Source organism: Lutra lutra, chromosome 10 (genome assembly GCF_902655055.1).
Source record: "Lutra lutra chromosome 10, mLutLut1.2, whole genome shotgun sequence".
In the NCBI taxonomy this organism is placed as follows: domain Eukaryota; kingdom Metazoa; phylum Chordata; class Mammalia; order Carnivora; family Mustelidae; genus Lutra; species Lutra lutra.
The window spans coordinates 95,891,639-95,904,124 of NC_062287.1; the positions used below are offsets into that span (position 1 = coordinate 95,891,639).

The 12,486-nt window shown below is 55.3% G+C and overlaps 1 protein-coding gene across 4 annotated transcripts in view; it reads left to right on the forward strand.

Annotated features, from left to right (window-relative positions):
- The window catches only part of TSPAN18 (tetraspanin 18), a 177,196-nt gene that overhangs the window by 140,510 nt on the left and 24,200 nt on the right, over positions 1 to 12,486 (forward strand). For all 4 annotated transcript variants that reach the window (XM_047691818.1, XM_047691817.1, XM_047691820.1 and 1 more), the window contains one exon: positions 9,613 to 9,695. The gene's annotated coding sequence lies outside the window, so the exon portion shown is untranslated. The remainder of the gene's footprint in view (positions 1 to 9,612; positions 9,696 to 12,486) is intronic.

Sequence of the window (12,486 nt, forward strand, 5' to 3'; positions counted from 1 at the left end):
TTACTGTCTGGCTCTTTAAGGAAAAAAGTTGCCACCTCTGCCTCAGATGTGTCCCTGGCAGATCCTCTTCTGTCCCCTTCCATCTGGGGATGGAAGGGGACAGGTCTTCCATCCTGCCCAGCACCAGCTCATGGGAAGAACTCGAGGTAGGGATTTCTATGCTATTGGGCAGATAGAGAAACCAGGACCTGATGAAGTTTTATTTTTCATTATTAGGATTTTGTCAGAAGGAAGTAGAAATCCTCTTCTGGCACTCTGTAAGACCGAATACTTGCTCACCCCCAAAGCTTCCGGGCAAGGTTGCCAGCATCTTTCCTGGCTTGAGAATAATGATGTTTGGTGGGGTTGGTGACAGGCTTCTGTGGAGGATGGAGGATGCCTTCATTTCCCTTTGTCTGAGCCCCCACACCCTCCTGCCCCCGGTCCCTGTCTCCACCCAAGCCCAGCCCTTTCCCTCCCCCACCCCTGACCTGCATCCTTCTTCAGGACCCTCCTCCAAGGAGCAGCTGGGTTGATTTTTTATGGGGAGGAAAGAAAACAGGGCTCTCTGACTCCAGCCTGTCCATCTGCTCAGGCCCCGCCTCAGGTTTTTCTTTGATTCATTTCCTCACAGGCTCTTCTCAGCCAGACGGGAGCTTTGACACGGTCTCTCTCGGTTTTTCCAGGTGTTTGCCCTCCAAAACTTGAGCTGCACATACCTATAGTCATACCCCTTATGGGAAGGGGTTGTGGCCTCACTAATTCGGGCCAGGTGACTAGACTCAATGCAGTTGCCCTGGGAAGACCCAGTACCTCTAATATTTATTGCCTAGCAAATGTAATTGGGGCAAGGACTGCCCCGGACAGGAGGCTAGGAGGGGGAGGGAGCAGGCTTGATTTCTGCTCCAGGGACAGTTCCTGGGCCGTGGTGGGGAGGGGGTACAGGGGAGTTCAGGGATTCCCACCCCGTTGGGGGAGAAGGACGGGGGAGCCTCACCCAGTCTGCCCAGTACAGGAAACCTGCTAACTCAGGGTGGGGAAGCTTCAGGATCACCTGGGGTAACCCAGCTTTGAGGGGCCTCCCCTCCATGCTGCACCAGGCATCACATAGGCAGGATGGACGTGAGCCAGGACCAGAGAAATCCCCTCACTGAATACAGGCTGAGATACTAAGAAGCTCAGGGCAGAGAGGAGCAAAGTGAAATTGACAGGACATTGACAGCAACCTGGGTCATTGAAATAATGGCCACCAAAGGGAAGGCACCACACTTGGGATCCACACCCACCTTGAACAGGAGCTGTGTCACCTCAGGCAAGCTCCTTAACTCCTCTGAGCCCTGCTCAGGGAGTTACAGGGAGCCCTGTTCCCTATAAATTAAAATCATCTCCTTAACTCCTCTGAGCCCTGCTCTCTGTAAATTAAAATCATCTCCACCCTGCCTGCCTTGCTGGAAGGTTGTGAGGAAGAAGGAAGGGCGTAAGTTTGGGAGGGCTTTGGGAGGGGTAAAGCGGGGTATTGAGGGAAAGCGTTGTGCTTGTGATTGATGTCAAGCAGGACAGAATTTCCTTAGATGCCAGGAGGGACTTCCCTCCTTGAGGAGACATCAGAATAAAGTCACGGGTTTATGCCCCTTATGGAAGATCTTTAAGACTAAGTTCAGCTTGGTTTGCCTGTTTAGCTATCCTTGATGTTGGCAGAGGTGTGGGCCAGATGACTTTGGTTGTCTTTTTTGTGATACTGTAGTTCATTCAATCAGGCAGAAAGCACCCAGTCGCCCTGTCTGTGAGTGTGTGTGTGTGTGTGTCTCCATGTGAGTACGTAGCTAAGTCTGTCTGGGTGTCTATGTGTGTGTGTCTGTGTATATATTTGTACATGTGTCCGTGCACGTGTGTCTGTCTGTCTGTGAGTGCAGGTCTGCGTGGCTGGGTTGCGTTGTGGTCCGTGTGGGTTTCTGCGCATGTGCCTTGTGTGGAGAGCAAGTCAGTGAACACAAGCCTCAAGCTGACTCATATTGCTAAGTCGTTGGAAGAATTTCCTCTTGCCATCCTATCCAACTTTGGAGGATGCGGTCAAAGCTCCAGGGCAAAAAAAAAAAAAAAAAAAAAAGGACTTTAAGTTTGATTTTAATTCACTTATTGTTTTTCTTACACATGTTTCTGAATGTGGGGTAAGAGAACTGGATGAAAAGAACCAGCTCTAGGGTGGACCGGGGGGCGGGAGGGCCTGAATCCTGCCTCCCCTGCTTACCTGTGATGCTGCTGTCTTACTTCCCCTGGGGGCCTCAGCTTCCACATCTGTGAAATGGGTCTAACAGTGCCTACCTCCCAGTGTCATCGTAAGGGTTAAGTGAATTAGGGCATGCAAAGCCCTTAACGTGGTGCCTGGCCCATAAAATGAACTTCGTATATGCTAGCCGTTGCTGTTATCAGTGGAAGCAGTGTTTCTGGCCCTGGATCCCGATAGATGGAGCAGAAAAAGCACCAGCATTGGAGCCCACTGCCTTGAGTTCGTGTATGCCACTTGGCAGTTGTGTGACTTTGGGCCAGTCACTGCATGTCTCTGATCCCACTTTTCTCAGCTGTGACGTGGGACCAATACTAGGCCTGCCCCATAGGATGATAGTGAAGTTCAAAGGAGAACAGGCAAGTACTTCACACGGTGGCCACTGGACAGAGTAGGCCCTATTTTTTAAAAAAGTCCGTTTCTCTTGTCCACCTACAAAAGAGACCCCCCCTCACCTCCCCCCATTAACCCTACTTCCCCTACTGGTGGAATTCTGGGTCTCACCCACTGCCTGGTTCCCAGTCCTAGTCTGCTTTATCCTGTGGGACATTAGCGGCAGCCACTGAGCCTGGAGCCCTCAGCACCCTCCCCATCCTGGGAGGTGGGGGTCCTATCTGGCAGGAGATGCCAGGGCTCCCCTGATCCTTCCCCCTCTCCCCCCCTCCCCCCATGCCCCTCCTCCCCGTTCAGACCTGTGCCCTTTTCTGCCCTGTTCCCAGGCCCCCTTCATACCCCAGAAGCCATTAAATATTTAAATCCCGTCTGTGTAGCCTAGCCAGGTTGCCCCAGCAACAGCCCTGCCTATTTTGGGATGGATTACCAAAGTCTTTCAAAGGGTCTCTTGGAGCTCCAGGCCCTGAAGGGGGATGAAATGTGGGAATGGAGGGAGGGTTAGGGGCTCCTGCTCCCCACTGAGGCTTAGAGATGCAGTTGGCTGTGGGAAATGAGAAAGACTCAGGGTTAGAGAGGGGAGGCAACACAGGGTTTCCGGACTCGAACCCAGGACTCACTCACGCCCACCGGCTCCTTCTCTTCACCACTGGCTTTGCCCCGAGCAGTCTAAGAGCCCATCAGCCAGTCAGTGCTTCAGCCCCTAGCAGTGTGCCTTCGGGGGTCTAAAGTCAGCTGGGCCACTGTGGGATGCTCACTCACCTTCTCTGAGCTCACTCACCTTCTCCGCACTCCCCAATAAATTGGGAGTAGTTGGCCCATTGACGGTGATGTTGGGAACAGTTCTCAGCACCATCCCTGGCACGTGGGAAGCAGGAGCAGTTATTAGATCGGTAATACCCCAGCCAGTACCCTGTGTGTCTCCAGCAGGGACTCAGAGGAGGAGGGAGACGCAGCTCTGGCCACCCAAGGGCTTCTGTCTTGTGGGAGAGGTTTGGCAACAGTGGTATGTTCAGACAGCACGTCTGGTGTCCTCCTTCCCTGCCCCTTCCTGTCGTGGAGCCACAGGCACATTCAACCTTTCCTGTGGGCTTTCCCCGGGCAGAGCTTTGAGGCCACTCCCGCGTGTGGCAAGGCTGTCTCCAACGTGTGGCAGGGACCATCCAAGCTGGGGGTCCGGACGATGTCTTCCACCCCTGACCGTGCCATCTTCCACCCCTGACTGTGCCGTGTGCCCTTAGATGGGTCCTGTCCCCCACCCCGCACCCCCACCCCGCATGCCTGTGTCCTTGGCCACTGGATGGGGTTGACCTCCTTTCTGGAGCAGCGTCCCTCCAGTCAGCACGGGATACACTAGAAACCGAAAGGAGGGGCTATTCCCCCAACACTTCTTCCTGTGGGTGCCCCTCGGGAAGCAAGCCTGGCGAGGATGCTGGGCCTGCAGGCTCCTCCTGGTCTCTGTGTAGACTCTGCTCCTTGAAAGCGACTGGAGGGCTGGTGGGGCAGGGGTGGGGGGCAGGGCACCTGGGAGGCCCAGAGCCCCATGCCTGCCCAGGGGACACTGACCGAGATCTCTCTCCGAGATCTCCATCGCAGATCTCTGGGGGAAGCAGAAAAGATGTGGCCGCCCCCTCCCCCAAGCCGCAGGCTCTCTCCAAAGGCAGGATTTAATTCCAGAGAATTAAAATCTCTTGGCTGCTCCCTCCTTGGAAGGCTGGCTTTCTTCCTCATCCCCTTGGAACCTACACCATCTCTCAGAACCCAAGTGTCCATGTCACAGTCCCGCAACGATGTCCCCTGGGGCCTGGGAGCCTTGCTGTTTGCTTGGAATGCCCTCTCATTTCCTCCTCCTGCCTCCCTTTCCCCGGATCCCAGGGCAGGCTGTCAGGGAACCTTTCCCAGGGGCTCAGGAAGGCCCGAGGACAGCGCAGGACTGGCTTTGGGAGGAGGGCTGGCTTTGGCACTGTCCTGCCCTTGTTCCTCCCAGCCCTTGGGCTCTGGTGTCCTAAGGCCAAATCCTGTGCCTGGCACACTGAATGACCATTCTTCTCTGCTCACGCCCAAGTTCAAATTGGTTGCCTGTTTTCAGCCCCTTGACTGTGGCAAGTGAAAGTCTCTGCAGGAGGGTGCACACCTTTGTCCCCAGAGGCCTTTGCAAACAGACCGTTGGAGCACCAAGGCAGGAAGATGGACCCATTGTCCTGTTTCTGGCATGACCCCTTCTGTGGCTTCGGTCCAGCCCAGGTCCATGGAGGGAATGGGAAGTGTGCATTGTGCAAAGGTCACTATGGGCCTCAGCAGCCGCAAAGTCCCTAGGGCCACACCTCCAGAAGACAGCCAAGGCAGAAGGACAAGGAATCCTGCTTTGTCTGTCCTAACCCTTCCTCCAATCTACTGTGTGACTTTGGACCATTGAGATTGCTTCTCTGAGCCTCAATTTCTTTACTGGTGGAGTAGAAGTGCCCATCTCCTGGGTTATGGGGGGATTCACTGACGTGCCATGCGCTGTGTCCTTTCAGGAGCCAAATGAATTCAGGTATCAGTCTTGGGAGGCTGCCTTGGGTCGGGGAAGAGCAGTGGACTTAAAATCAGGAGCTCCTGCTTCCAGCTGTGCTGTGTGACTTTGGGCAAGACCCTGGACCTCTCTGGGCCTCAGCATCCACTGAGAAAAGAGGCAGTTGGAGGTCGCCCTCACTGAGGCACTTCCTTCTTTGAAGATTCTCTGATGGAAACAGCCCCATGGGAGTTCTGGGATAGGGGAAAGTGTTGTGGCAGGGATCAAGCACCCAGGCCTAACTCAACTCACACCCTAGACATGGGGCCTTCCCAGACCCTGCGGATCAGAGACTCTGTTCCCTCGACATCCAGGATTCTGTGAGTCTGGGGAACAGGGGAGGCTGGCTGTCTTCTGGGATCCCATTGCATCCCTGGCAGGCTGTGCCTGGTTAACCTTCATGGCGCCGCCCCCAGGAGCCTAATTAGATTTGAGCCCCCGCTCAGCTGTGTCCATGTCCCCGTGTCTGTGCCATCACTAGGCACGCCAGGATTTCGGGCCAATTGCTTGTTTATGAGATTGTCTGTCTTGGGAGGAGGCCCAGCGGGCATAGCTAGCTAGCAAATAACTCCCCCCCCACCCCCTTAGCCTTGAACCTGATGGCAAGAATCATTTTTCTCCTGACTAGCCTCTGCCCCGTGCGCGTTCTGATGAAGGAAACAAACATGGGTCTCAGAGTCTGGCGAATCTCGGGTTGGTTCTGGCTCCGGGACCTTTCTAGCCCCGCGGTGCCTTGGTTTCTCGGGCTACGAAAGGGCATAACGGTGGCATCATCTATTTTGCGGAGCCTTTTGTGGGATCGAGTAGGATCGCTCTAGGTAAACATCCGTGACCCAGTGCCTTATCAGGGCCCGGTGCTCCCTGGACCCTGGCCTCCCCAGCTCAGCTCTGAGCGTCCCCTCCAGCCCCACCGTTGCTTCTCAGGGGGGCCCAGAACGCTTGGTTGGGATGGCTGTTAACATTCCTCTTCGAGTGTGGGGTTATGACCGGGCACTAGATTTGAGTCAGCCCTTGCAGAAGGAAAGCCACTGGTGTCTGTGCCTGGGACCACGCCGAGGGCTGGCACTAGCGGGGTCCTGCCATGCAGGAAGGAAGGAACTGGGTGTGCAGCCACCAAAGTGCTTTCAGCTCCATCATCCCCCCGCCCCCCGCAACCACCCATCCCCGGGGCTGCAGCGACTCTGAAAACCCCCATCTTGCAGGTGAGGAGATGATTGCTGAGGAGGCAGACTGGCCCAGGTCTCGCAGCTTGGCAGGGCAGAGCCCTGCTGGTGGGAAGCCAGGTTGCTGCAGGTGTGATGGCTCCAGGGGGACACCAAGGCTCTGCCCTGGCCCACAGCGCCCTCACCTGGCCGGGGCGCTTGCAAGAGTCTTCTGGGCTCTCTACTCCACCCCATACCTGCATTTTGCTTCCTCCCATGAGGCTTCTCCATCGCTCATGTCCTCCTGCCTCCTTCTCTCTCTCTCCAGAAAGTATGCCCGGGGGGGGGGGCAAGGGCAGTGAGAGTAAAAGGAGTGATTTATGAACTGAGCTGTTCTCCTTAATCGGAGGACCCCTCCCGGGCCTGCACTGTGCAGATGGGATGGAGCCGCCATCCCAGGTGGTAGGAGGGGCAATGTTAATAAAGCTGTCTGGCCCAGGCAGGGGCCTGCACAGGAGAACCCCGAGGCGCTGCGTGACCTCACCCGTCTCTGCCCTTCTCTGGGCCTCAGGGCTCCCATCTGTCAAGAGGTGGCGGGATTGGGTCATTCCCCCCGGGGCCTCCAGCTGGCACAGGGAACGATGCTGGCTGGCTCCCTGGGAGTCTGCCTGGTTGCCTGATTCAAGACAGAGCGGCCCCAGATTGGAAATTCTGAAGCCCAAGGCGTAGCTCTTCCTCTTTCGGGTGCCCTCTCCTGGGGCTGGTGTCTTGTCGGGAGCTCTGATCTGGAGTCCAGCCAGCTTAATGCCTGAATCGTGGCCATGTCTGGCTGACCATGGGAACAAACCCAGGCCAGTTCGTTCCATTCTCTCAATCTCAGCTGCCTCGTATGGAACACGGGATAGTAGCGGCGCCGACCTCGTAGGCATGGAGCACGCAGGGGAACGGAGGAGAAATGCTTAGCAGACGCTGCTACGTGGTTAGCACACCCCACTGTGAGTTACCGTTAGAGCCAGTTATTGCACATTGTAGCGGAGTTTGGAGTCACTTGGGGGAAAGATGTTTATAGCCATCCCGACCAGACCATTTGCCCACAGTTCTCACCTAAGCCCACCTCCACTGATGACTCCACTTACTTCCGATTTATGATGGTACTAGTAATACCAGCTCTCCATGGGAAGAGTGCTCGGAGGTTTCCAAGGGTTTTTGTATCATATCAGTCAATTTCACAAGCTTCATATCACAAATTTTTTTTTGAAGATGTATTTATTTATTTGAGAGAGAAAGCGTGAGCAGGGGGGAGGGGCAAAGGGAGAGGGAGAGAGAGAGACTCCACTCTGAGCACAGAGCCAGACTCAGGGCTCGATCCCAGGACTCTGAGATCATGACCTGAGCTGAAACCAAGAGTCAGATGCTTAACGGACTGTGCCCCCTGGGTGCCCCCATATCATGAATGCTTACAACCCCCTTTGACTTTGAAATCAAGAATCATAGTTTTCGGGCGCCTGGGTGGCTCAGTGGGTTGAGCCGCTGACTTCGGCTCAGGTCATGATCTCGGAGTCCTGGGATCGAGTCCCGCATCGGGCTCTCTGCTCAGCAGGGAGCCTGCTTCCTCCTGTCTCTCTGCCTGCCTCTCTGCCTGCTTGTGATCTCTCTGTCAAAAAAAAAAAAAAAAGAATCACAGTTTTCAGAGAAGAACCTGGCATCTCAGGGAGGGTCAGTGACTTTCTGAAGGTCTCAAGGGAGCCGACTAAGGCAGGTGCCTTTCCAGCTGTGATGCCGTACACGTGGCAGGCATCCCTCAGCCACCCTTCACCAGCATCCCCTAATGCAGCTATTTGCTGGGTCAGGAAACAAATCAGGAGCCGGGCTTTGGGCTGGGGGAGCAAGAGGGGCAAAGAGAGATGGGAGGCTCTTCAGGGCAGTCGGAACCGCAAAGAGGGTAAGTCCATTTCAGCCCAGGAGCCACCATACAATGGGGCAGGGATAACCCATGACAAGGAGGCAGGGCTTCCTCTTGGGAAACAGCCATGCCTGTGGGATCCTTGTTTTCAGGTGTTGTGAGCGCCCAGCGAGCTCACGTGTGACCTGTAGCCCAAAGTTCTGGGGCAGATCCAGAGGCAGGCAGGTGACAAGCCTGCCATGTGGGTGTGTTTGGGCCAAATCAAGGTACCGGCTCCTAGGGCCTCCACGAGCTGTCAGGAGGGAGGTCCCTGCTCCTGCCTTTCTGCCCGGCCTCGCCTCCACGCTTCCTGGAGACTTGCTCCCCTGGGCCGCCCCTTCCCTGAGAACCGCTCTCCTGCCCCGCTGCCCCTAGTGGAGTGGAGTTACACCCGTGGACAGTTAGTCCCCCGCCATATTGTCTTCCCTTTGTTTGTCTCCTCCAATCTCCTCCACCGCCCCACACAGAGGGTGAGCTTACTGGCGTCTCCAGTCCCAAACGCTACCAACTGTGGGGGCTCATACATGTCCCCGTTCCTAACATGGCACCCAGCACACAGTAGGTGCTCAAATGTGTCTCCTGAGCGGGTACAGTCATGGATGGAAAGGAGTCTTTCATCCACCAGCCCTCCGCTGATGTGAACGGGAAGGGATCTCAATGGGCCCCCGAGACCCCCAAGTCTCCCCTCCCCACCATGAGAATGCCCCTTGCTGCCCAAGTTCCACAGCCTCACTTTTCCAGGCCGTGGGATTCCCCGAGGTGTGGCTGGACACGAGCCTCCATCTGGCCCATTTGGACGACTGAGAGCAACCCTCATTTCCACTGCTGAGGTCTGGCTCCTGCCAGAAGGCTAAGTCCTTCTGTGAGCCCGAAGCAATGCTTTCCGACATCTGCTTTTCTCCCCCAGGAGCCAGGATTTCTGGGGCAGGGGGGTTTGAGGAACACACCCCTGCTGGCACTCTCTGCTGGGGCCTCCCCACGGGTGCCCAGGTGACGTCCAGGTGTGTGGGTCACCACGCCCGCTGTGTCCTCCTAGTGCCTCGGCCGCATGCGGTATGTTAGTGCAGACCGAGCCTGTGCCAGATGCTGAAAGTGTCTTAAAGCTGTGGTTCCCCCTCTGGGCTGAGGGCAGGCACCCCGCGCAGGCCTTCCCAGCTGGAGTGGGCCCAGATGCCGAGAGCTTTTCATTAGCGCTAATGGACCCAGATTAGCAAGACACTTGCCCTGTGTGCCTCCTTAGGGCAGGTTTTCATAAACAGCTTCTAGAACGTGGCTGCTCCTTACTGACTTCCTATAGTAATTGAATATCTTCCCCTTCTAGGACAAGCTGGGCCAATAAAAGAACATACGAGAGCCCCTCTGACCAGGAGATTCTGTCCTGCTGACGCCCAAAGCGCCGCCCAGGTGAGAAGTCAGCCTTGGCGCCCCGCTCTCCCTGTGTACCGCTGCCCTGTCCCCTGACAATGCCCTGCCTCGTCCTCAGCTTTTTCTCAGTCTGTCTTGGCCCACGTCACCTCCTGCTGTCTGCCTTTCTCTGTCTTTCCCTCTCTGACCGCTCTTTGTTTCTCTGATTTGCAAGATCTGCGCTGTTTTCTGTCTCAGTTTCTCTTTTCCCACTATTCACCCGTTCAGACATCTGAATGGTGGACCCACTGTGTGCCAGGCACTGCTCAGGATGTTAGGAATCAGGCAGTGGATGAACCAAGTCCCCGCCTTCATGGAGCATGAGTTCTAACAAGGGGAGACTCATGCTACTGAGATCAGCAAGCACAGGACTGAGCCAGGAACGCTTTCCCAGGGCCCTGACCTGGCCTTTGTAGACCAGGGTGCTCGGCTCACATCCATCGCTAACTGGTCTGCTGACTTGTCCGCACCCCCTTTCCATTTCTCAGCCTGTTTTCTTGCTTCCAAAGAGAGGGGATCCGACTGGTCAGAGCTGCCCTACCAGCTCATGACCAAGAACTTCTGTTAGGGAAATGAAAAGTTTCACTTAAATCCCCTTAAAGCTCTGAGCCACCTGGTTTCATTGTACGAGAAATGGTCACTTGTGTCTGGGGTCACATTGTACGATGAAATACTCATCTGTGAGCCCAGAGCCGTCACTAGGCCAAGAGAGGGTACACCATAACAGGAGCCTTGAGACCATGAGATCCAGGACAGCAAGCCCCCCACACCCACCCCCATGCTCACCCTGGGGCGGGACCCCTGCAAGGAAGGGCAGCTGGGACCGCAGCTCCTTGCCCACTCCCCTGCACGTGGGGAGTTGAACGCACACGAAGCCGAGTCTGCCTAAAACATCGACTCCCACAATTCATCCCTCTGAGCCCAAGACATAAAAGGATTGTCTCTATCAAACACTGCTGCCTTTACCAAGTCATTTCCTAGGTATACACTGCAAGTTTCTCTTGCATTTTTGTACAGCAAAGTCATACATAGTGGGGGGCCAGAACTTCTGAACAACTGGAGAAGTAGGGTCCCCACCCTGGGCTGGTTTAATTGCCCCCAAAACCCAAGCTACTTGCCCCTTGAGGCAGCCGGTGCAGAGCAGATGATTTCTGAGTGTTTATTCGCAGTCCTGAAAATAGCTTTAGGAAATTGTTAGTCTCAGGGAATCCTGTTTGAGAACCGCTCTCCCCACTCAGAAATCCTCCTCCGTATCTGAGTCCTCCCCTGTCCTTATGTGGGGAACTTGGCCTGTGTATTGGTGTCTGGGGAGAGTAGGAGGGAGAAGAGCTGCCTCGGTGGAGGGTTGGGGGGCAGGGAAGGAAGAAGGGACAGAGCTGTCGAGTGCCAGGAATGGTGCCAGGAGCTCTGCATTCATGCCTGTTCAATCTTCAGTCCAGACGATTTCCTGAGGAGGCCAGCATTCCTGGCCCCATTTCACAGATGTGAAAGCAAAGGCCCAGAGAAGCTGTGTGCTTGTCCAAGGCTGTGAGGCTGGAAAGTGGAAGGGCCAGGCTCCCCACCAGGTCCCTGTCACCTCCAGGGATTTGAGGAAACCCCAGTGGGCCTTTCCTCCCCGGGCCCTAGGGAGGGTGTATCTTCTCCCTTCAGCAGAGAGACCTCCCTTGCTCCTTCATAAGTGCCTTTGAACACCATTTCTGAGAAACAGCTAAGCCCTTGGACCTCATAGTTTCACGATTCTTCTCAGCCCAACCTTCCGGAGACTGTCTCTGTCCCCACCCTCCTTTGAGGTAAATTAGGGAACTGGGCTGTGATTCGCTGAACTTCCAAAGGCACTGTGGGTGAGTGGAGCTCTCACTGGACCCAGGCAGGGACCAGGGGTTCCTGGGTCTGTCCCTCTTGTCCGGCTAGTTCGCTCAGGATATGGGTCCCACACTCAGAAACGCCTGGTGGCAGGTGGAACTGACAGGCATCGGTCTTGTGACTTCACCCTGGCGGTGGCTAATGACCCAGAAGGCTGATTGCCCTGGACAGGGAGAAATGAGGTGGCCTTGGAGGTATGAAGACAGGCTTGAATTGTGGAGGAGGGTAGGTGAAGGGGGCAAGGGAATTAGCACTTCTCGAAAATGATGATGAAGACAGACATGGGTTTAAATCCTGGCTCAGGCACTTCTGTGCTGTGTGACCTTGGATGAGTGACGGCACCTCTCTGAGCCTCAATGCCCTCACCTGATAAGTGGAGATGACATTACCTCTATCCTGGAACTTTAGGAGGATTGAGATTGTGCATATCCCTTGGCCCATGGTAAGAATTTAATATCCGCCCGCTGATAACTGGCTGTCCTAGTGTCAGCGGCCATGTGCCGAGCCCCGCGCTCTGTACTTCCCATGCATCACGTGGAAAGCATTATTTTTAAACTAATTCTAAAGACAAAGAAATGCAGATGTACACGGTTTAGGAACTTGCCCCCCGCCACCAGCTAGGCTTGGTGGGGTGGGATTCAATCCCTGGTCAGGCCCCAACACCCTCTCTCCACTCACACCCCTCACCCTGGAGTAGAAACTTGACCTCTGGATCTCCCTCCACCCTCTGGCTCCCATCGTCTCTTTTTCTACCTGCTCATCTCTGAGGTTGTCAGAGGCTCTTCTTCCTAGGAGACACACTCCTTTTACTGCATTTGTCTGGGAGCCCAGCACGCCTCAAGCTACCCATGAGATGTAATCTGTAATGAGCGCGGTACGTAATAAATACAGGTAGCCCGTTTATGAGCTGCCATATTTATTATGCCCC